Here is a 26,280-nt window from a genome sequence, read left to right as displayed (position 1 = left end):
GGAATTGCTCAACATCCCTAGTCATCAGGGAAATGCAAATCAAAACAACTCTGAGATACCACCTTACGCCTGTCAGAATGGCTAAGATCAAAAACACTGAAGACACTTTATGCTGGAGAGGTTGTGGAACTAGAGGAACTCTCCTCCACTGCTGGTGGGAATGCAAGCTTGTACAACCACTTTGGAAATCATTATGGCGCTTTCTTAGAAAATTGGGAATCAATCTCCCCCAAGATCCAGCTATACCACTTTTGGGCATATACCCAAGAAATGCTCAATCATACCACAAGAGCACTTGCTCAGCTATGTTCATATCAGCATTGTTTGTAATAGCCAAATCCTGGAAACAACCTAGATGCCCTTCAGCTGAAGAATGAATGCTAACAAATTGAAGTAATGATTTGAATTAAATGGAATATTGAACCTATCTAATATTGGTGAAATTATTAAAGCCACTCCATGTAGTTAAAAGGAAGATTTATTTAGTGGGTAACTTACAAATGAAGGGATTGGTAGATGGCGGGGTCTGGGGAAGGTGTATGGCAGTCCAGCGGTGTTCTCTGGAGCTCTGCTCAGTCAACCTCCACCGTCTAGGCTCCAGCAACAGAGAGCGAGCTTGCCCATCCAAGAGCTTGCCCATTCAGCTCTCAGGTCTCCAGACGCCTCCCCTGGCCCCGCCTCATAGGTGTGACAGTTGCCAGAGTCTTAATGGGGGTTGGAACTTCCAGATCCAGGCTGGAATGGCTAACCACTACAATCTAAAATATATATAACGATACCAATCAAAGTGAAGTATTTTAAAATCAGAATTACCTAAATGCCACTTTACCTGGTAGTTTTTCTAGTCCAAAACCATGAATTGATAAAAAAATATTACTGGATATTTTATTTTAAACATAGAAACTTCTTGAAGGTCTTCAGACAGACCATTTGGTCTTAGCATCTCTCCATCGCAATAATATTTGCTTTTATTAACAGCTTTTGAAATTTTTCCTTCCTTCTCTCCTTCTTTCACTTTTATTCAGGGTCAGTGTCATGCTCTGTAGCCCAGACTGGCCTCCAACTTGAAATCTTCCTCCTCATCTTTTTGAATGTTTATTATTGATGTACACCACGACACTTGGAGGAGCTGGGAAATGCTAAGGCCATTACATCTTTTGCTAATAATATATAACAAATTGGTAGATATTTTCATAGTATCGAGAGATTTCCAAAAGCTCTATTAAGTACTGTGTGATCCTTGGTATGTATTAAAACTTGTTATATTATGTAACATAAGATATTAAATATAAATTTGAGTTTCTACTATCATTCTCTAGCCTATCTTGTGATTTGTGATGAAGACCAATAATACATTCCTGAAGTTTGTCATGATATTTTATTCTTCAATTTTTCAAATGCTGAATTAAATGGTTTTTATTTATTAATTAGATGAAAATTTCATACAATAGAAATTAATATTGCTGTGATACAGTTATTTAGACTCTAACTCATTTCATTTCTTACAAGAAAACAACTGGCTTTTGTCTGCTAATGAATCAATACTTAGCAATTATATTCGTGATTTTAAGCAAATAATTTTAATTTACTAAATAATTGTTTCTCTAATTTTGACTTGGTTAAAAATCTTGAGCAATGTTAAAATATTTTTCACATATTCATGAAGTAAGTCTTTTTGGTTCTTTTTTTTAATCAGATGAAAAATTTACTAGGTAATCTAATAGAAATTGTATATGTACACACACACACACACACACACACACACACACACACACATATATATATATATGTATATATATATAGCATGTACAAAACTTTGAGGTATTTTAATGAGGTTGTTGTACTGCCAGGTGAGTGATGTTAGTATTTTTGCTTTTCTGGATAACAAAATAAATCATTTATTATAGCTACTGGTAGCAAACCCTTATCTATATATTTTCTGATCACTCTTGAAGATTATTAATATATAAACATACTTGAATTAATTAATACATTTATTTAGACTGCTCCAGTTTTGATTTTAGTGCAGGGCTGGAACAGATCCTCACTCACTGAGCATTCTTGCAATTAGAAATTATCTTTTAGATATTTTATAATTTCAATGCTCTGTTCACTCTTTATCCTCAGTTTAAACATAGGTACACATAAATTCCTTTTTTTGTGTATGAAAGTCTCTAACCTTCACGGCTCATCTAGTGCCTCATATAAGTTTCATGTTGCTAAAGCTAAGCACACAGTCTTGTTTGTCCTGTGGACCTCTGGCTTTAGCAGTACCCTGACTCCCACAACCCCTTCTAATTATAACACTCTGGCATCTATGTTTTTCCCCACAGGCTCATTTCCTATGCTTCTTTTCCAAAATATTCAATAATATAATCAGACTATTGATATTAATTTAACTGTCCTCTGACTAGTATTCCAGATTATTTGAGTACAATGTTATAGGATGTTTTCAAATCTCCAGATTTTTATCAAATTAGACTATCTTTTAATGAGTTTTTATATACAGGTGTGATTCCCAAATGATCAATTTTGTATATCAACATAACAGTGATATGAAACTAATATTTTTGGTCAATCAGTATTTCTGAGGAACTATATGGAAAGATAATTTTTGTGTGAAATTGTCATTTGTATCATTAGACCTCAGAAAAACATATTTGGCTACCATGATTTGAGTTGAGCCTCATCTAATGAGTTGAAGTAAAAGCTGTGATCTGCTGATGGGATGGGATTCTTCCATAGATGTCTTCAGACTCTATCTTAAATTTCAAGTCCTCCCCAAGGTCTCTGTTTGTCAGCCTATAGCATCCTTAACTGCATGAAGCCATTGATTAAGTAAGTCTCTCTCTTCTGGAATTGGAGCCCTTTCTATTTTGATGTATTATCATTTCAATCATCTTTTGTTATTGCTCTTTTAGTAGGGTGAGCAAAATGCATTGTGTGCCTTTTAAGTTTTTCCAGAATCACCTATTATAAAAGAGTATAAATTTTAGTAAAGTCATTAGACTGGCAAGCTATTAACAAATTATATGTATTTGCATGTATTTGATGGCAATCCTTTATTTGTCATACATTTTAAATATAAAGTTCTTAAAACACAGTTTTCTTAATTGAATGTGGATTTAATCACTAATGATTTTTTAAAAAAATATGTTTTTGACTGAAATAAAAATATATCATTTTCCCCTTCTCTTTACTTCCTCCAGTCTGTTGCAGCTATCCTCCCTCTAAGTCCTCTGAAAACCCCAGATCTCAAATTGGTAACTTCTTTTGCTTTGATTATTATTGTTATAATATGTATATGTATAGCTTGCTGAGTCTGTTTTTTATGATGATGCATTGTATCCCCCAATGTATTTTGTCTTCCAATAAAATTTGCCTAGAGATCAGAGGAAAAAGCTAGCTACTATATAGAAGTCAGGCAATGGTAGCACATGCCTTTAATCCTATCACTTGGCAGGCAGGGATCTCTCTGAATCTCTGTGAGTTCAAGCCCACACTGGGAACAGAGCCAGGCATGGTAGCACACGCCTTAAATCCCAATACTAGTTAACCATGGAGGTCTGGAGGTCTGTACAGATAGACAGGAAGTGACAGAGCTGGACAGGAAGAGGAAGAGGTGTAGCTGGACAGAAAGCAAATCAGATGGCAGAACAGCAAAGCATATAGGCATGGGTAGACAGGTAGTAGCTCATCTTTGGAAGCTTCAGAGTTGGTGAGATGAGGTTAGAAAGTGACTGTTCCTACTTCTCTGATCTCTCTCAGATGTTCACCCCTATATCTGGCTCCATGTTTTTTATTTAAAAAGACTGTTTAGAAATTCACTACAGTTTTTGTTGCTTCTTTGTATATGGTTTCAGGGCTGACCACTCTGCCTTGGAAGACACACAAAACATGTCTACTTATCTCTGATAGGAATCCCATGAAAGACCAAAGTATGGAGACTACTAAAGTCCAACTTGATGAACCAATGACTTTTGTTGAGGTTACTAACAGGAACATGGAAGCGAGGTTACTTACAAGAACAGAAATAATTCAAAGACAGTTGCATCACTAAAGAGCCACCCCAGCATGGGTGACAGACAGATGCTGAAAGCTAGAAACTGGAGCACACTGACAGCTTGGAGACAGCACAATAGGTTTGAGAGTCATTTCCAGGTGTCTCAGTTACTCAGCTTCCAGACAGTTGGACTTGTCTTTGTACCTTTTTTGTAGTTCTATTGGTCTCTAATTCTTTCAAGCTGTTTGGCTAGCTGCTGTGGGATGGTCTTTATGTACACTGTGAATGTATGTTGCTACTATCGGTTAATAAAGAAGCTATTTTGAACTATGGCACCACAGAACATAGCCAGATGGAAAATTCAGGAGAGATACAGGGAAAAGAAAGACAGAGTTGGGGAGATGCTTTGAGCCAAGAGGGGAGCAAGATGTAACAGAACACAAGTCATGAGACACATGGAGATTCATAGGTTAATAGAAATGGGTTAATTTAAGATGTAATAGCTAGCAATAAGCCTAAGCCATAGACCAAACAGTTTGTAATTAATATTAAGCCTCTGAGTGATTATTTTATAAAAAACAGCCGTTGCCACGATACAACCAGGCAGGGACAGGGCAAAACCTCAGTCTATAGCTAGCATCTGCTACTTCCAGGCTGCTTGGATGGTCTGAGAGGTTTTCTTGCTGCTCACTATGTCTGAAAATGACTCTCGGTAGTCTTTACTGTTTATACACTGTTGGGGAGACAGGAGCCTACTGTGGATATCACTCTATATAAATAAAACACTGATGGCCAGTGACCAGGCAGGAAGTATAGGTGGGACAAAGAGAGAGGAGAATTGGGGAAACAGGAAAAAGGAGGGAGAGACACTGCAGCCACCGCCAGGACAAGCAGCATGTAAAGACGCCCATAAGCCACCAGCCATGTGGCAAGGTATAGATTTATAGAAATGGGTTAATTTAAGATATAAGAACAGTTAGCAAGAAGCCTGCCACGGCCATACAGTTTGTAAGCAATATAAGTCTTTGTGTTTACTTGGTCAGGTCTAAGCGGCTGTGGGACTGGCAGGTGACAGAAATTTGTCCTGACTGTGGGCAAGGCAGGAAAACTCTAGCAATAGGAGCCTACTAATAAGTTCATTTCAAAGACTTCCTGAATCTTTTCGGAGTGTTTACTTTCTGTCTTAATGAGCTTCCCTGCAGGGTAGAATTTTTCAATATTGAGGAAACTACTATACAACAATTTCACAGTCAATAATGGGGAACATACCTGGGGTTATTAATTCTACCTTTCCCAGCAGTAATTAGTTGTCTATAGTTCTTTATCCAGGGTGGGACCTTACAAAATTCCCCCTTCTGTGTTATCATGTAAATCCATCTTGCCATTGTTCCAAAGGGTCTATGTAGCTATTTCTAGAAAATAATGTTTCTCAATAGATTTCTTGCTATTCTGGCTCTTGCAAGATGTCTACTCCATCTTCAAAATGTTCCATAGGTGCAGGACCTATAATACAGATGTATTTTGAGGGAACTCCCCCTGGTTCATTGATCTCTGCATTGTGTACAGTTTTGGTTATCAGTGAAGGTCTCTATTTGCTATAAAGAAAACACCAATTTATGTAGAATTACTTTCAATGTGATCTCAAGTCTAGAATATTACATATCATGATGTGTAAATATTCTACCTTATTCTAACAATAGTATAAATATGGAACGTAGGTTCAGAAAGCACTTCTTTTGATGTGTAATAAATTTCATATACACAACCATATAAGTCATTATCTGTTACTAGTATGTTTTATAATTGCTATTCATTTCACTGAGCCTAAGCTCTTGTAATGATGAAATATCTCTTAAGGCTGGTGATCATGAGGATCAGGGGGTATATATATATATATATATATATATATATATATATATATATATATATATGTGTGTGTGTGTGTGTGTGTGTGTGTGTGTGTGTGTGTAAGGATAAATATTTAAATATTTAGAATGTAGTTAGGACTTTTTCTACTAGAAAAATGGTGGCTGTGGGTTCTATTACAAGAGCCATGACTTCACTATCTCTGGCTCGCTCCATTACAAGGCGTGATTTCACTCTTGTTGAGTCGGCCTTTTGTTCTATTACAAAGCTATTGGTTACCACAGGAATAAGAAATTGTTTGGTCCCTAGCTCCAACCAAGACCTCTCCAATGCAACTCCTGTGTCTCCAGATCAGAATTCATTGTGGCAGATGGAGCAGGAAGATTGTAAGAACCAGAGGACCACGAAGTTTTCTGTGAGATCACATAGTCTAGAAATGTCAGAGAAGCTACCTTGTGAAATCTCATCTACATAGCTGCCCAAAGGAGATCTGAGCAGAAAAAAAAAAAACATATAAATAGACATGCTAGCATGGTAGGGTGAAATTTTATGAGACCGCAATCATAGATAAAGGATTATAGGCAACAAAGGAATGATGAAAGAGGGGGAAATAGTCTTCCCCAAAGAAGAGCCCTTTAATTGACTCTTCAGTACACAATGGTCAGCTCTGAAATCAAGTACATACAAGTAACATTTTATGGACAGAACAGGTTGTATTTGTATTTTTAGGTAACAATAATTAAAAAAATACAGGCCATGAATTTGAAAGAAGCTGTCAATGGGAAGGGTGGGAGGGAAAAAGGGAAAGAGGGAAAACAATGTAGTAAATTATCCCCTGTGAGAAATCCATATTACATATAAATTTTATTTACAATAAATATTTTAAAATCAATTATGCTGACTCAAAAATGAAAATATTGCTTTTATACTTATTTTTGCGATGTAGAGTTAGATCTTTATATTGGCATACTTAAATGCAAGAATTCATAGACTTAAATCTAGGACTTCATGTATTACCTCATAATTTCAAATGAAACCCTCTTACATTTGAGTAGATTCATGAAAATATCTTCTAGCAGTCAGAAATGATCACCCTAACATGAGAACATTTTGAATGAAATAGCTTTTTCAGGAGGAAACTTGCTCTAGTGAATGAGTTTCATATTACTAACAAAGTTCATGACCAAGTCCTAGCATCTTGATTGCTTCTAAACCCCAAGCACAAGGGAATACAATCACTTCATTCTACATTCTTTATTCTGCCTGCACTCAAATCTTAGTCATTCACAGATATTGTAATTCCTTAAAAATTAAAATCCTGAGAGGTCAAATATAAAGGACTATGCATGCATTCTTGTTTATGGAGATATATCCTCACTGCTTTATATAATATCTAATATGTGTGTGATACTAAGGTAAATAATGTATGCAATTTGGGACATTAACATTTAATGGTTAGTTAGTATAAGTATTCCTTTGAGAAGGTGACAGTATGGTAGGTGATATTATGGAGGGAAAATTATTAAAAAATGATACTTTATTGATACATAATGTCAAGACTGATTAGTGGCATGTGTGCATGACCTTTGTGTCTTGAAAACATTGAGACACAGACATACTCATAAGAATAGCATCATTACAGCTAAGAAGTAGAAGTGTGGCTCCGATATTTGATTTGACTTTCGGTATTATTCTCACTTTCCTGCAAAAATTCCTTAAGCCCCATGCATTTTCAGAAAAATATTTACTATAAATATATGTAAAAGTAGAAAAATATCTAGAATCCAGGAGCTGGTCAGGGAATCCAGTTGTTTATAATGTTGAGAAATGAGAATAATACAAACAATAGTGCCCAATCTTTTTGTTTTCTTTAGCATCTTTTATTATTGAGACAATGTCTCACCAGGTGGACCAAGATGTCATCATATTCATAGAGAGCCATCTTCCTTCGCCTCCAGTGTATTTAGATGACAGGCTTCTACTACCATGTATTGATTAATATTTTAATTATAATGGTATTTATTTATTAAAAATTTACCATTATATTGAGTGTCATTTAATAATTATGCTGATGTCAGTTTTAGTGAAAATATTTTTAATGTATTGAAATATGTCATATAAGCTATATTAATTTAGCTCATTGTTGGCTCAGTATTCATTTCTTCTGTGCTGTATCAATTGATGTAGAAGGAGAAAGTTAAAAGTAAACTTAAAAGTTATCAGTTAAGAGATAAAGAGAGACCCTGGTGATATTATGACTTTCTGAAATATTATTCAAGAAAGTAGAAAATTTATGTCTAGAAGAAGGACTTCCGAGGCTTAAAACTTTTTCTCGTTAGGCCATTCTGCATTTCTTTACAACCCTACAACTACAGTGATTTTAAAAACATACATGCATTATTTCTTTGTTACATATGGGCTATTTTTTTGGTTTATTTGTTTTGTTTTTAACAAATGAGGGCTGTAAGTATGATTGGAAATTAAATTTGTCAGTCTAATTTCTACATAGGCATTCCCTTCTGAGATTCTGGTCCTAAGTAGTCCTTACACTACTGAACAAATGACTAGACAGTTTTCAAATCTCAGTAAGAACATTATTACTAAATCTTTAACCATGCCCTGAGGCAATGCATCAAAGGAATCAACTACTGTAATGATGGAGATTCAATTAACTACATTGTAATCCAGTAATGCATTCTAATAGACTATTCTAAGAATGTTCAAGGCGATATTAGCATAATCTTCGCTGTTCCTACTTCATGTTTATTTCACGTGCTAAATACAATGAATAGAAAGGCACACTTCCTGCTACTGGATACCTTTCAATTATTTATGGAAGACACTGAAGAAAAATAAATGTGAACAAAAGGAAATATTTGTACCAAAATTCTGCTGTCACGGATTAATGACAGGTATGTGTTGGTCCTATAATAGAGAGAAATGAAAAGAGAAAAACAAATGAAGCTTTCTGCTTGGCTTCAGAAAACAAGGCCAAAACTCTTGGCAAGTTTAAAAGATGCTACAATTTCTAAATGAATGTTCAGTGTTTGCTTATTTTACAAAGTAAATATGGGAAAATGATCAAATAGTGATCATTGCTTTCAACTTTGCAGATCAGAGAAATTTGCTGATAATGGAATCTAAGAAATCCTCATAAGCCAAATAAATTTTCTTAAGTGCAGATTTCTATCAAACTCATTTCTGTAGGATAATTTATCTTTGTAGAGGTGTACACCTTTGTGAATGCACATGTGTTTCTGCTAGGAATGACTACTTATGTGAAAACAGTCAATTTACCTAAAAGAATTCATGTGTCACTCCTGGTAGACGGCATGGGAAAATGAAAATGTACACTTTTTCTGTTATTGTACAACTTGGTCACCTCCTTTTTCCTAAGTTTTCTGACATCTGAATTATCAACCGAAGTAATCTTTGTCTTAAGAAAAAGGATTTAACTTGTTTTAATTAAAGTTGAAAAATAACAATGACCCCGAACTCTTGTTTTTTTGTTTTTTTTTTTTTTTTTTTTTTTTTTTTTTTTTTGGTTTTGTTTTGTTTGTTTGTTTTGAAGTGCCACATGACTGTTGGTGAGCTACTGAGGGCAGTGTTCCATCTGGTACCCAGGCTTTCAACTCTACACAAACAATGAGGTTTTGTGCTCTCTTTGAAGTGCATGTAGTCTGAAGGGTACCTGTACTCCTTTATCTCAACCATATAAAACTGAAGAGAAAAGGGATCCACAGTGGTGCATCCTATAATTTTAAATAATTATTACTTGGTGATTGTGATTTTTCTCCTTAATATGTAAAGACAAAAGTCATGGGGAACTTAATTAATAATTTTAATTAATGAATTTTTAGTTAATGAAATCATGCTTTGGAAATAAATCATTTATTTTCAGTTAACATTAGTAGGTCAGCTAATACCCATTAACAGTTCCTTTAAAAATCCATGTATAAACAGATTATGTACTACAGAATTTCGATATTTTACTTTAAACACACTGTTAGCTCTCTTCAAAATGATGAGGAACAGCCAATTGCCTTCTTCTGTTTCTCTGACGCTTGTCAATCATTCAGCTATTGTGTCTCCTTCTGTCCTGTATAATTTGTATGGATTTACATAGATTAAATGAAGTATGGATTTTGATCTCTTCAAGTTCATTCTTTTTAAAGTTTTGATGTTTGTGTGGATATTCTCAGAGCTTTTTGAGAAAATGCTTCTAAGAAAATTTGTCCAAGGACACAGCTCCAGTATAAACAATCAGACATCTGAGCAGAGTCAAATACTGAATTAAAGAGTGGGAAAAAACATAAAGCTACATATCATGGAAGGTCAATGAATGGAAATGAATGTTACAATTTTTAAGGTGTATTATGATGGGAAATGCACAAATTCCAATTCATTTTCAACCTGCTCTGTTAAGTCATATATTAGTTGAAAAGTATCTATTCTATTACAGTTTAAAATATATTCTGCATTAGTTTTACATAGAATTTTCTTATCTACCCTCAAAATAATTATTAAAATGAACTGTGTCTATTTCCTAGCACAATCTTTTTCATAAAATTATTCTGTGTGGATCAAACATGTTTTCTCTTTCCTTTACCAATAGTCTTGGCCATGTGGCTTGTCTTGGTCAATAAAACATGCAAAATACGATGCATAACAACTTGCTTTAAGAACTACTACATGATTCGAATACTACTTAATGTTTTAGTTTTGAAAGGAGAATAACAAAGCAAATTTGTAACTGGTAAGCACAGTTAATCACAAAGAATTTCTCTACAGTAGGTGATAACCAATTTCTGTTTTCAGCCACTGAAATTTGTGTCATATGTGGCAACACCATAAATTAATCTCATCTGGCCTACAAATTATCTGCTTTGTCCATACCTATGCAACATTAAAAATGTTCTCATTTTCTAAAACAGCTACCAGATATATTTTGCCATGAAATAATTGTATTTGATAAAAATACATTTAATTTGAATTGAATATTAAACAATGCACATATGTGTAAAGCATAACATGATATTCTTTTTATTTGAATGACATGTTTTTATATACTAATTAAAACTAATTTAGAGTATATAGACCTGGCTCAGCTAAGAGAACTTGTTTCTCTTGCAAAGGAACAGGTTTCAGTTTCCAGCACCCACACAGTGGCTCAAAACTATCTGTAACTCCAGTTGCAAGGAATCCAACTCTTACTTCTAATGTGGTGCACAGACATGCCATGCAGGAAGAAGAAACACACACACACACACACACACACACACACACACACACACACACACACAAATTGTGTATTTTAAGTATTAAAAATAAATCAAAATAACTTATTCATTTCTTCACACAGCTAGATGATTCTACTCTTTTCTCCCTCTCTCTCTGGGAGCCTAACACTGCCCTCTGTGAATCTGGGAGTGCCTGTGTGCCCTATAGCTAGTTTTCACCTCTGTTTCTCTCTGGGACTCTAACCTCGAAGAATCTTAGTGAGGGACTGGTCATTTTAAGTGAATACTAGTAAAGTCAGAAACCACAATTCCGCTTAGGCTGAGTTAGAACCCCCTCTGCTACTCCCTTAAAGAATAAATAATGATCGCCCTCAACAGTGAGCTTCAAATCTCACCGAGATTTTTCAGAACCTATCAAGCACAAAATAAGAATAGGTTAGCACAAAATAGGAATCCAGATGCCCACTTAAAAATGGGGAACCAGGCATCCATACCAAAGACACGACCAGTTACCTAACTGTGTGTCCAGGTGCATCATAAAAAAAGCAAACACGAAAAACAAAACCAAGCCAACATGTCTTCTCCAAAAGTTAATACTCCCAGAGCAATGGTCCTCAATGAGATCATCTTGAATGACACCCAAGACAACGAATTCAAAAGAACAATCATAAATACATTCAAGGACTTGAAAGAGGAAATGAATAAATGCCAGAGTGAAAAGCAAGCAAATAGAAAGAGTTGAATGAAATAAGAACACAAAAAAGGCTCTGACTATGGAATTCAATATAGAAGGCTAAGGAATCCATAAAAGAGGGAGAACTTACCTATCTGTATTGTTGTTGCTATTGTACGTTGAGGCAGGAGAGAATTGGTCAACCATTAGTGATATGAAACAAGTAAATTTGAGACATGGAGTGTTTAGGAAGGGATAGGGTAGATAAGTGAGGGAGATGTGTGAGAGGAGAGGAATGTTAACTAAAATGAAGAGTGTATGAAAAAAAACATATGGGCAGTTACTACTTTGTAAGCCATGGCTTGTTTTTAACAGAGTTTAGAGTATGAGGTATGTATAAATTTACTCTGTGGAGTAAGCCTGAAATCCAACCAGCAATGATTGGTAACACTCATAACAAATATACGATTCATAAAATAAAGTTAAAATATATTAATTAAACAAAAACGAGAGTTAATAAAGAGATATTCTTCATGTTTGGATAAAGTGAAGGATTGCTAAAGAGAAAACTTCTGCTAGTGTGGGATAGATTATTATTTATTAATAAAGTAGGCTATAGAAGCGGCCAAATCAATCCTGGATCTCATTACTCTTCTTGGTTGCCCACCAGAACTACATGTGAAGACTTTATTGCAGAAGATTCCAGTCACCTTGTTTGCAATATATAGAAAAGTAATATTAGGATGGCGCTGGCTAGTTTTAATAATGTTGGAAGGTGCTATACGTTCTTCTAGGGGAAAGTGCAGCTATGTCCTTACAATTGTGAATCTACTGTCCTAGATAACATTGTCTGCTAGGATCCAAAGAAACTCAGGAGAAATGGCTAACTGTGGTGCCTATTAACACACCAAAGCACAAGCTTGCCTCCAGGCTGACTCAGTACCTGTGACTCCTCTGGCTCTTCTCACCCTGCTCCCTACCCCAAACTCCTCTAGCCCTTGGGCTTTGCTTCCCTTCCCCAAGTTTCTGATTCCTACATAACCCTGCCACTTAGGCCATGCACTCTTTGACTCTTCCCCCTTGTCCATCTCTCTTGGTCTTCTTGTGTCTTCCTCTCGTCTCCTCCTTTCTTGCTCTCTCCTTCTCTCACTCTCCCCTCATGGCCTGGTTCAGTCTGCTGGTCATGTTTGTCTACTATTTTCTGCCCCTGTCTTGGACTCTTCATTTGCTTCTGGCTGTACTCTCCCTCATATCTACAATACAAAACTTCCCCTGAACCATACCTTGGAGAAATCACGTCCTTATTTTATTCACTGCCAACAGGCCACCGTCTAACACAATCTGAAAAGGAATTTTTATCTCATTCAGGGGTTAGTATGTGGGCATGTTAATGAAGGATAATCTGATTGATAATTTATGTGAGAGGACCCAGCTTTCTGTGGCCTGTGCCATTCCTTGGATAGATGTTTCTGTAATGTCTAATAGACAATTATAAGCTGGTGGGGAAGAAGACAAGCAAATTTTGTCCATGGTTTATGCTTCAGGTTTCTCACTGGTATTCTGCTCTGACTTCCTTTAATTATAAAGTGTAATCTAGTAATATAAACCAAAGAAATCCTTTCTTTTACTAAGTTGCTTTTGGTCAGAGTGTTTTAGCCCGGCATCAAAATAAAAACTTGAATATCTGTCAATGACAAATGACAATCTGCAAGGCAAGATGGACCTCCCTGGTAGAATAGTGGCATGGCTACTGTGGGGATAAGGAACCACATTTTTTTTTAAATTGAATTTGAGCTCTATTCCACAAGAGGAGGTTTTCCCCTGGTACTATAAACCCAGTTAAAAAGTCCTGCCTGTGTGGTCTTATACCCTAGGATTGAATGAATTACTAATGTTATTTAGCTAAATTCTCAATGTGCCACAACCAATGCTATTTCAGTCCTTAATCAAAGAAGATTCTCTTTGCAATGAATGACTGTAAATGCAGAGTGCTCATCTGATTAGTGCTCAAATGACTAGTGCTCAACTTTAAACCAGACATTTCTAATATCTCTTCTAAAACTCAGGAGGCATTGTGGAAGAGGAAGTAGGATGCAAGAATCAATAGTGAGAAGGGCTGTTTAATGTTGTCTCCTGTGCATGGCACAGCCAAGGTTGTCATAACCTCCTAGTAGACGAGGCTGCCTATAATGGGTCTGTGCAATACTTAGTCAATCAAGAGTTCATCATGAACTATGGGATATTGATGGATTCTAAGGAGGCCAACAGGCTCAATGGATATACTTCCAAACCTGTGGTTGCAGAAGATTATTAAAGTCAGTGGGTCTTTTCTTTCTTTCTTTCTTTCTTTCTTTCTTTCTTTCTTTCTTTCTTTCTTTCTTTCTTTCTTTCTTTCTTCCTTCCTTCCTTCCTTCCTTCTTCCTTCCTTCTTCCTTCTTTTCTTTCTTTCTTTCTTTCTTTCTTTTTTTTTTTTTTTTGACAGGGTTTCTCTGTGTAGTTTTGGTGCCTGGCCTGGATCTCACTCTGTAGACCAGGCTGGCCTCAAACTCACAGAGATCTGCCTTTCTCTGCCTCCCGAGTGCTGGGATTAAAGGCATGCGCCACCACAGCTGGCAAAGTCTGTGGGTCTTAAAAAATAAACAACATGAATGTGGGAATGAGACTTGTAGAGAAGAGGGGATGTACATACCAGGGATCAGAAGAAAACAGAAGGGTCAGGTTTACAGTAATCAGAATGTAGCTTATACATGTATGAAATTGTCAAAGAACAAATTCAATAAAAGCCATGAAAATAATTGGGCTGGAGAGATGGCTTAGTGGTTAAGACCAGTGGACCTAAGTGCAATTCTCGGCAACCACATGACAGCTCAAAACTATAACTTCAGACCCAGGGAATATGATACTCTTTTCTGGCCTCTACAGGTACCAGGCAGACATTTGGTTCACAGACATTCGTGCAGGCTAATCACCCATACACATAAAATAGAATGATTTTAAAAGTTATAAAAGTATAATTAAATATTTTTAAGTATAAAAGAAATATACCTTCATTAGAAAAAGAAAAGTATAGCCTTTAGTTAGCTAGCTGCATTTGTTAATTTTTCCTCAATGAAGCTAAAAAAAAGTATAAAGCTGCATCTCGTTCAGCATTTCTACTAATCAATTTATGTATTTCTTTTACTCTTTCTTTTTGGCATTCATTGAATTTCTTATGCTGATAAATTTATAACTTTCATACATTGTGGATAATTTTATTCTTTATGTATGAAATACTACTTTTCTCTCTCTAGTCTTTTTCTAACACAATGAAGAATCACTGGTTTGTTAGAACTTCTAAGTCTCTGTATATGTTTGCTTTTTACATCTTATATTCATTTGGCTCTCTGAAGCCCATCTTTTATTAAATTACTTAAAATTTCATTTAATTGAATCATTGTCTTTCAGCAGCACCCTCTTTCCTGTTCAATCCATATTTTGAGTGTTTTATTCAAGCTATAATTTATTTAAAAACTCTATTGCTTTACTTTTCATGCATACCTATTGATTGCACATCTTTGCAATTCCAGATTTGTGTTTTCTAAGAATAAATTTACAGAGATACATCTGTGCATAGTTCAGATAAATTTAAGACCAAAACACTAAACTAAGTTCTTTTTATGGGATAAACGCACCCATGAGGTTGATGAGAATGAGGTGATTGTCGTGTGTCATTTCTTTATCATAGCTCTCGACTACCCAAGGGTATGAGTTGGACAGGCTGAATTGCATGAGGGATAACACGCTTTTGCTTCTGTGATGTGGACCTCAATGGGAATGTCAATGAGAGTGAGCAGTTTGCAACCCTACTGCAGTAATAGCCAAGAGAAGCATTCTATTTTAATGAAGCTCACTATTATTGAAATTTTGGAAATTATTTATCTGCATGATTTTGAAAATGTCTTACATTTTAATTAGTGGATATTTACCCTATTTTGCAATCCAAAATCTGATCTTTGAAGTTTGAGGAAGGGTTTCCTTTGCTAAATATTCAAATCTGATGACAATAAATATGATTTGTTTGAATGAAGTAAGTCGGTACCTTCTTATTTAATGTTTTTGAGAGTATCTATGTGATAGAGAAGTCTGCACTCAAAAATTAATATAGGGTGGCTGTGCAGATGACTCCATGCTTCTTATCTTACAATGTGCTGACTGTAAGGCCCCATTGAAAAGGACACCTAGAAAAGACACTTCTTTCCAGATTCGGGATGAGTGCACTTCTCTCATTCTCCCTTAGCACAATTTTAATAGGCAAGAAATAGAACCCTTCAATTTTCAAAATATGTTAAAATATAAGATGATGATAATTTGTGTATTCAGAACATTAACTTTAACTAGACAGTTTGCTAGAGACCACTCTGTGTCTTCAAAGTAATAAAATAACATAAGCACAATTTGGTTTTAGAAATCAAATTAGTTTAATTAAACAGAAAAATTATGAAGCTTGTAATATATTGTGTTAATAATAAAATGATTAAATGTATGGAAAACACCAAATGCATAGTTGTCATTTTATATTTCCATTATAGTATCAAGACACATAAAAATGCAGTTTCAGAATGCAGGTAATTCCCATAAAATGTATGAAGATTTAATTAATTCATTTAAGTATTTAAAAGTGTAAATTGTGTTTTTCAATAACAACCTTAGATGTTATGTAGTAAAATATGTGTTTTTTCTGACTTTAAATACATCCTTTATCTATGCTCTAAAATAGGACACTAGCCTTAATATCTGGGTATGTAGATTATTATATGCAATGTTAGAGATTAATGTAGTATTTCAAATCATATTTAAAATTTATGATATGCTTAATTTTAATAAAATGATAGGAGAAACTTAACAGTAAATTAAATCTGCAAGCCAAGTGTCTGTCATGACAGTTTTTATCCCAATACCCATTACTAAGGAAGCAGGGGCAAGTAGGTAGCTGTGAGGTAAAGATCTGGCTTATTGTACATAGCAAGTTCTTATTGTACATAGCAAGTTCCTGACCAGCCATGGATATGTACTGAGACCCTGTTTCATAAATAAATAAATAAATAAATAAATAAATAAATAAATAAAAAACAAAGCAGAACAGAAAACTTCTGTCTGCACACTAAAGTGATTTTTTTTGATGGCAGACTTATCTATCATACAGATACTCTTGAAAACATTATATGTGAATATGCCAACTTACTTCATTGAAACAAATAATTTTAATTGTAATCAGGTTTGTATATTTCCTACTCAGTTCATGCTTCCATTTCAGCAAAGAAGAATAGAATCTTAAAATGATGGAGTGAAGGTTACAGTTTAAAATCTCCACCAGGTTCCCATTGGCACCGGCTTCACCTCGAAGGGAAAAGTACCTTGTAACATCATCCTTGTGAGTATTACTGACATTGGCAGGGAAGTGTCTATCTTGCCTAATAAAAATAAAGTTCCAGGGCTCAGTTCTGTCATCTAACTCCCTTATGCAGCAGGCAATAAACACCTTTGCTGAGTTTTGCAGAAAGGTGTGAAGTTTGACAGTTATTCTATCTATGATGTTTGACCAAGTGTGGTTATAATTGTCTAAGGGTCCTTGTCTAATTAGCCCACCTCTTTTTAATAATGTTCCAGACACAGAAGTCTTTTCTGGTGTAAGTTTTAATGTGAAGTTTCCAGAACAAGTACAAAGTATAAATACAAAAAGATATAGTACCATACCATTTGTAAATCCAGAGAAACTTGGAAATAAAATATTTAAAATATCCCCTCCACCATCTGTCTCTCTCCCTTTTTCTGTCCATCTTTCTTGTGTGTGTGTGTGTGTGTGTGTGTGTGTGTGTGTGTGTGTGTACATATGTTTGTGTATGCATTCTTCTGTGTGTATGAGCACTTATATGTGAATGTATGTGTGTGTGCCATTTCATGAATATGGACACTAGAGGCAGACCTCAAGTGTTGGACTCACCTTCTTGTTTGAAACAGGATCATTTTTATAGTTTTCATGCAACATACCCCAGACTGTCTGGCGCTTTGCTGCCTGGAATTCTCCTGTCTCTGTCTCCTATCTTGTTGTAGAAGATCTGGGAGTGCTTCAAGCTTTACCTGGGACTAAGGTTAGACAATCAGGTCCCAGGGGTAGCACAGTAGACACTTTTACTCACTGAATTATCTCCCAAGCCCAAAAGTTTGATTTATATGCACAATGCTTTAGATGATAAATAGCTTTGGTGATTTTTTCAAAAATAAATACATAAAAATAGAGTAGAATGAGTTGCTGTTGGACTTCCATGCTCTCCTGAAAGATAGACTACCAAAATATTAAATTGTTTCCATTGTATTTGTAATACTGCAACTGAAACACAATGGTCTGATAATTTTGATAGGAAAATTGTTATTTTCTGCCCAAATCACTTCCAAACTCAAATGAGATGAGAATGAAGATATATTTGCTTATTAATGTCATGTGAATATCATTTTGTGAAGATATGGTGTACAGATAATTTAGAAATACACAATGATAAACCCGTTAGCACTTTCCAGCACTATGAAAGCTAGCCAGTAGGAATGGAGCTCCCAGGTCCATATTGTCTTGATTTTGTCATGGTCTATAACTCACATAAGTGGAGTCTCTAGCAGTAGGCTCTTACTGTCAAGTTCTGGCAGGTAATTAAAAGCAAGGGAAATAGTCTGTAATGTTTAAGAGTCTATGCGACCTTACTTGTCAATAACTCCAAAAGAAGTAACCAATTCCTACCACAGAGCTTTTTACTTTTTTCTTGTGGTGTCCAATAAGGGCATTGTTACCCATTTATAGGGTAACTGTTTTAATTATATTAGAAAATATGTATAGACGGAAGCTTCTACAGAAGTAGGTTACCATGTCTCTTTTGAAAAGTCTTCAGTATTATTTATCCCCTGATACTCCCTCCTCCATCCTATTTTCATGCCTCCACATAAATTTAACCATTCTTGTCCCACTATTCCCTCTTAGGCAATTATGTCAGTGCATTCTATTGTCCCTCCTTTGAAAGTCTCTCTCCATGGCCATTAGTGATTCCCTGACCTCTACACATATTCAGAATGACATATACATAACTGTAGATTCAAAGCTAATTTTTCTTCACAAGATGAAACCCATATCTGGCACTGTTATCACACCAAGAATGAGTGTTTATGCAAGTCATAGACTCTAGGGGAGATGCTAAAATTATTCTGTTAAATGACAATATTAAAATAACTCCTAATTAATTATCCTTATACCCATACATAGATCAATTTCAGCCCTCATCTAGAAAGCTTTTATTTGTGGTAGATGGTGATTTACTCAGTGACCCACAGCTGACCAATGTTCAGAGCATAAGAGACTGCAGACTGCTCTGCCCTACAGGGATTATATTTATCATACATATTTTCCCAAATCATAGGGATCATTGTGGAAGAGGGAAGGGAAACAGTATGTGATACAGAAGTGGTGTATGATTACTAGGAAATATTATCTTCTGACCACAGCAGCACAACTGTGTGTATGAACTTATACTGGTCATGAAAGCATGTATAAAACCTGTAAAAGACAAGGAAGAGAAAATTCCAGGAGGAAGTTGAGTACATAATTCCACTCAAAAGTGTGGTACTATTGGCAATAGTTAGCCGACCAGAGAGGGAGAGATATTTGTTTGTTTGTTTGGTTGGTTGGTTGGTTTTTTATAAGACTGTAGCCCTGTGTAAATCAACCACACTCCAATCGGAGTCCACATATGCAAGGATATTGGTCAATAAATTAATATTGAAATATTTAAAAAAATAACAATATACACATCTGGGAGGGTGGGAAATAGGAGTTGGATGTTGCAAGAGTTGTTGAGGCTATCAGAGAACTAGTAAAATATATCTAAAATTGCTATTTCTCCCTCCTGCCTATTCTTTCTCTCATGAAGGAAAAGAGAGATTAAGTTAAAGTAATTAAGTAAGGATCTACAGATTAATAAATAAAACAGTTGAAGGGAAAAATATAAATTGGTTATTTTAATAAATATATGAATACACACATATGTGGTACTTTAAATATGTATATATCTACTTTTACCTTTAGGCAGTTTTTAATGCTTAATCAGTTTGCTATATTTTATTATCTTTCTTTCATTTCAATGATCTTCAAATACATTTGTCTATTTACTACAGTTACAGTCTTCAAAGTGTTTGATCTGCAATGCAGGGTACAATACAGATTCTGATTGAAATGATTTTAGATCATTTCTTGCTGAGACCCCCAGCTAACACATATATATATATTGGAAGTGTTTGGGTAGAAAACTAAAACTCTCATATCAAAAACATCAAATCCTTGTGCTTCTGTTGCAGTTATACAAGTCCTATACACAGATCGCTGGCTATGTATTAATGATTAGTTCTAAAGCAGTCAGGTCCACACTGTAGAATGTGTGTATGAAAACAGAAATGATCACTTTCATTTTTTAGTAACAAGTACGATGGACATAAGTTAATATTTTGGCAGTCAGTCTTTCAGGAGAGCATGGAAATCCAGCAGCAACTCCTTCTGTTTTATTTCCATTTTTTTTTTTCAAAATGCATCTAAGCTATTTATGACCTGAAGTACCACTTTAGAGTTGTAGGTTACATCTACCATTCATTCACAGGCATTCACAATATGATTTTTCATATGGGATATAATTAAATGCTTACAGAATTCACACATGCATATTAATTCACTTTCAGTTAGGAGTCAAAAAAGTCCTATGAATTTAAATAGCTTTCCTTCTGTCATAGTTAAGAAAGACAAGAACGAAGAGGCAGTCTAGGGTGTGCAATGAAGACTTAGTGTTCTCATCATGAAATGCCACCTTAAATAAGGTTCTCAGCCATTTTAAAATTATTCACCTTAGTGAAAAACATAAATTTAAAAGGCTTGTAGAAATATGTTTTTCAGCTTTACCAGGTCATTTCTTCTCGTTTTTTCTGAAGATAGCAGTATGACCACATTATTTTTTAATTAAAGAGTATGTAATATATTATTTGTAAAAGATTATATTTCATAAAAATAGAACAAGTAGACTTTTGTCAATTCATGCTGGCTACTTTTTTAGAGCACTCTTTAAAATTAATTTTGTGAAGCTAATTTACAAATTAATGAATTTTGTTGCAATTTTCATACACATACATATATAATGTATTATACTTTGTTTTTTAAAGATTATATGTTATCTAATTATACAAAAACATGATTCATAAACCACTGTGCCTCTAGGAAACACTCCAGGTATTTTACAGTATAGTTAGAGTACTCAGAACATACACAACTGAAAAAGCAATCAAAGTCTGTAATAAATCAAACTTAAAACCATACACTTTGCTCTTATCAGCACTCTTAATCCTTCTCTTATTTTCTTGCTTACTCAGTCCTCTCCCCTAAGTATCTCCTTCTATACCAGATAGGGAGAGAGAGAGAGAGAGAGAGAGAGAGAGAGAGAGAGAGAGAGAGGGGGAGGGAGGGAGGGAGGGAGGGAGGGAGGAGGGAGGGAGGGAGGGAGGAGGGAGGGAGGAGAGAGAGATTTTCTTTTAAAATTATTTTAAAAGATTTATTTTTATTATTTTTAGCTATGTATTTATGTGTATGTGGGATGTGGCATGGATGGTTACACACATATATGTTCAGATGCTGGAAGAAGCTAAAGATGCCAGATCTCCCTGAACTAGAGGAACAGGTGGTCTGACATGGATGCTGGCAAACAAACCTGTAGTGTGAATTCTAATTGGTCTTAATAATAAAACATGAAGTTATTAGGGGGTGAAAAGTGAAAGATCAGAGAAGAAGAGCAGCCATCCACTAGAAAGACATCTTACTTCTACCAAATTCTTAGTCTGAAAGGGGGGAGCTCCTGTCTCCTCTTGCCTTATATTCCTTTCTCTGCCTAGCCATATCACTTTCTGTCTCCACCTCCCTAGTGCTGGGATTAAAGGCATGAGATCCCAAGGGCTGGGATCAGTGTGCCACCACTGCCTGGCTCTGTTTCTCTTTTAGACTGGATCAATCTTGACTAGACTAGGATGGTCTTGAACTCAGAGATCCCTCTGCCTCTGCCTCTTGAGTGCTGGGATTAAAGATGTGTGCCTCAACTATCTGACCTCTGTAGCTAACTAATGGCTTAGCCCCACACTCTGATCTTTAGGCAAGCTTTACTTGATAGATCACAAACAAAATATCACCACACAAACTTGCATCCTCTGTAAGAGCATTAAATGCTTTTAAGCATTGAGCCATCTCTTCGTCCCTAGTTACCATTTTATACATTATATACTTCCTTCAGTCATATAAATTACATCACCTATAATTGTCCTTTCTTCCTTCCTTCCATTAGAGCTTCCTCCCAATTCATAGTCTCCTCTGTATTTTCATATACTACACACTTATTCATATACTTTCATGTGTAAATAAATATACCTACACATATTCTTATATATACATATATATTGCATTTTATATATGAATTTAATTACATTCCATTTTTGATATGTGATTTTGTAATTCTAGCTGATTTCACTTAACACAATTATCACAAATTCTATCCATTTTTATGCATATGTCATCATTTCACTCTTTAAATTCAAATAATATATGTATATAACATTTTCTTTTCTTGTTTGCTTGTCTTAACCATTAAATGACTGGCAGATGTGAGTCATATTTTATAAGGTTTGTTACTAGATAACACCATTGATGTCTTTTATCTCCCAGAAGCCTGTTGAACACCTTCCAGCAACTTTTGATATTGTTCCTTTGTATTGTGTTTTTGACATTTTGAGTATATATGTTATAGAGATGCTTTTCTCTTATTATTCCTATTTAAGGATATTTAAGGTTCCTAATGACTTTTGTGTTTTGAATGTCCATGAATTTCTGTAGATTTGCAAATTACTTCTTTTTGTATATTGTCCATTTTTTTTCTTCAGCCTTCACAAATATCCTCTCACAGTTATTGGGAATTCACAAAGCTCTGTCCCTCCCTGTGGGAGAGATTTTCTTTATCTTTGGTTTGGCTCCTGCCCTTACTTGTGTCACACAGAGGCAAGTCTGACGTCACATCTGGAAGTCTCCTGCTGTTTTCCATAAGACAAATTTATTATGACACGTTCTTGATGTTTTGCCTTAAAAGAAATTCATGGGAAGGATAGCTAAGTGTCCTTTGGAATGGAGACTGCAATATTATGATAAAAAATGCAAAGTAGGCATTATACTCTCCCATGAGTTCATTATTGGAGTATATTTAGAAACTTTAAAGATCAAATATTTGTGTCCTGTGTTATCTTTCAAGGAATATAAAAGTTATAATTCCATCATTTAAGAAAATACATATTAAATATACTCCCCCATCAGCTTAAAGGAATGGAAAACAACTTTCTAGTCTACTGACAATGTTTTTCTGCCTTGTTCTTGTGTTAGTCTTCAGGGAGACATTGTCTGAGTCCTGAGGATTATTCTGATGTTTCATTTTAAAAGATGTAAGATAATTCTTCTCAAGGCATGTGATAAATGGTCTGTCTTCTGCTCAAAACTTGAAGATGCTGAATTTATTATGGCTGCGAGAAGACTCACACCAAATAAATTTATGGTTGTTGGTGCTGTTCCCCCTATTGAGGATTTATGATAACTTACCACCTTCAAATACCAGAGAAACTGAAATGCTATGTTTAATTCAAATTCCATATTTGAAATTCTGATTTGATAAAACACTCACTGTATATTGTTGGCTATAAAATACAAATGTATTTTAATGAAGATCATACTTTAATTGTTATATTTTTAATTGAAATGTGAGATCCAGTGACTAAGAAACACAAATAAGACAATTTATAAAAATATAAATAAAATATGATCATTTATAAAAAAATAAATAAAATCACTGCTAAAATTAATCCTAAGTAAATTTCAGTGTTGCAGCTTAAGTTTTTGACATGACTTGATTATCAATAGTACTATTACATGTAGCTGAAATTCACTATGTGTTTATGTACAATGATATAATGCCATATAGTGATTACACTAATTATCATAATTATATTCTTACATTCACTCATTTCTTATATACTGGAAGTTGCAAGTATTTTATTATATAGATAAGTAAAATGAGAATTTGCTAAGCTGAGCTCGCCAGTCAAGCGCAGTGACTGGTTTCCTGGAAGGAACATTGCCTTCCCTCTGACATCTTTCAGTAGAGCACTTTGCCTCCTGTTCAAAGTGTGAGGCCATCATAAATTCATATACAAATGATTTTACAATTTATTTTCACTACTTGAAATATTAGCTAACATTTCAGATCCTTTACTGACCTTGTAATAAAAGGTATGTCTGCTTTCAGTTCACAACTAATTGCAGTCTCTTGATAGTTTTAAACCTAATTAGGAAAAAAAGCATAACCTTTGAAGCTGTTTATGAGCATTTCACAATTTAGTCTTAGGAGGAAAGGAGAAAGCAGTTCTATAAAATCTCAAACTTAGATGTTTGTTATTGATGTATTTAGAACCCCACTAAATATCACTGTGCTATAGCACATAAATGAGAAAGACATGCATGGTCTAAGAATTGGAAAGGGGAAATTTATTTTTCTTTTTAAAAAGAATTATTATTTTTATGTGTACGAGTGGTTTGCCTACATGCATGTATGCACCATGTGTAAACCTGCAGCCAGTGGGACTCAGAAGATGGCAACTGGATTCTGTGGGGCTGGAGTTACTTATGGCTTGGAGTCGCTGTGTTGGTGCTGAGCAATGAACCCAAGTCATCTGCAGGAGCAAGTGCTCCTAAGCGTGTTCCCAGCTCACTAGCCCTTAATGTTTATTGTTTGTTTGTTTGTTTTTAGGCAATATATCAAGGGTAATTTGTCCTTTTCTAAGTACACTTAGCTTTTAAATTTTTGTTAACTAAGACTTCACAGGTGTGTCCTACAGAACCCTTCTTTTATTATTTTGTTTCAGTCTGTGAATTCTGCATTTGTGTGTACATGTTTGTGTGTGTGTGTGTGTGTGTGTGTGTGTGTGTGTGTGTGTATTTGTGTGGCCAGGTGTGCATTTGATTCCGTGCACATGGATGTGTGTGCATATAGGTGTGTGCATGTTGACAGAATAATAGAATGTCAATTGTATTCTCCCATCACGCTTTATCTTAGTTTTTGAGACAGGTTATCTAACTGAACCTAGAGCTCACAAATGGACTAGGCAACTTGGCCAGTAATCCCCAGGTATCCTCCTGTCCATATTCCTTCAGTATTGATTATGGGCAAGCACATCAGTGTCCGACTTTTTAAATGTGTGCTTCTCATGTTCTCATGCTTGTAGCTAGAGTTTTCCTGCCTTACCCACAGTTTGGACAAATCTCTGTCACCCACCAGTCCCACAGCCGCTCAGACCCAACCAAGTAAACACAGAGACTTATATTGTTTACAAACTGTATGGCCATGGCAGGCTTCTTGCTAACTGTTCTTATAGCTTAAATTAATCCATTTCCATAAATCTATACCTTGCCACGTGGCTTGTGGCTTACAGGTGTCTTCACATGCAGCTTGTCATGGTGGCGGCTGGCAGTTTTCCTTCTGCCTTCCTGTTCTTTTTTTTTCTCCTCTCTGTTAGTCCCGCCTATACTTCCTGCCTAGCCACTGGCCAATCAGTGTTTTATTTATTGACCAATCAGAGCAACAGATTTGTCATACAGACCACAGCACATGCTTGTATTTCAAATACTCTACAGACACAGCCATTCACCTCCCTGCTTACAGAATATTTTCTTTACTGATTCTAATCAACACATTTACTCACATATGACAAATATTATTTCTGACATTGACTAAATGAAGATTATTTATAATAATGAAGATTATTCATTGTATTGAAGGGATTTTTTATTCTAGTGAAAATGAAAATGTAAATCTAAGACTAATAACCATATTACTTTCAAAAAGCAGTATCGAATCCAATAAGGTAAGACTAAATATTTTGTGACAATAAGCTCAAGGATATAGTGTATAGTATTGCATAGCTAAGCTGGGCGAATTGGCTCATAACTGTTATCCCAATACTCAGGAACAAAGGCAGGATGCCTGCCATGAATTCAAGCAAGTCTAGGCATCCTAATGAGTCCTGGAATAGTCTGGGCTATAGCATGAGACCTAATCTCAAGAGCTCATATGTATATAGTCACACTCTTAACTAATTAGATGTCTTTTTATAGCCACAGATTCTGATTCGGTATGACTTAAATCATCTCAAGGGAAAAAAACTTGGAAATATTAATTCATTTCATACAATCACAGAAATTTTAGACATGGAAAACATTATCAGTAGTCCATGTCCACATTCATGAATTCATTCTACTTACTCAGCAAGACAAATTTTCATAATCTTCTACCATGTAGCTTAGACATTATCTGTGCCATTGGAATCACTGAGTCCTTGGTGCTCATGGTACTCCAAGTGTC

This window comes from Peromyscus leucopus, chromosome 6, assembly GCF_004664715.2.
Source record: "Peromyscus leucopus breed LL Stock chromosome 6, UCI_PerLeu_2.1, whole genome shotgun sequence".
Classification (NCBI taxonomy): Eukaryota; Metazoa; Chordata; class Mammalia; order Rodentia; family Cricetidae; genus Peromyscus; species Peromyscus leucopus.
The sequence above is the reverse complement of the archived record's forward strand: the minus strand, read 5'-3'. Positions refer to the sequence as shown.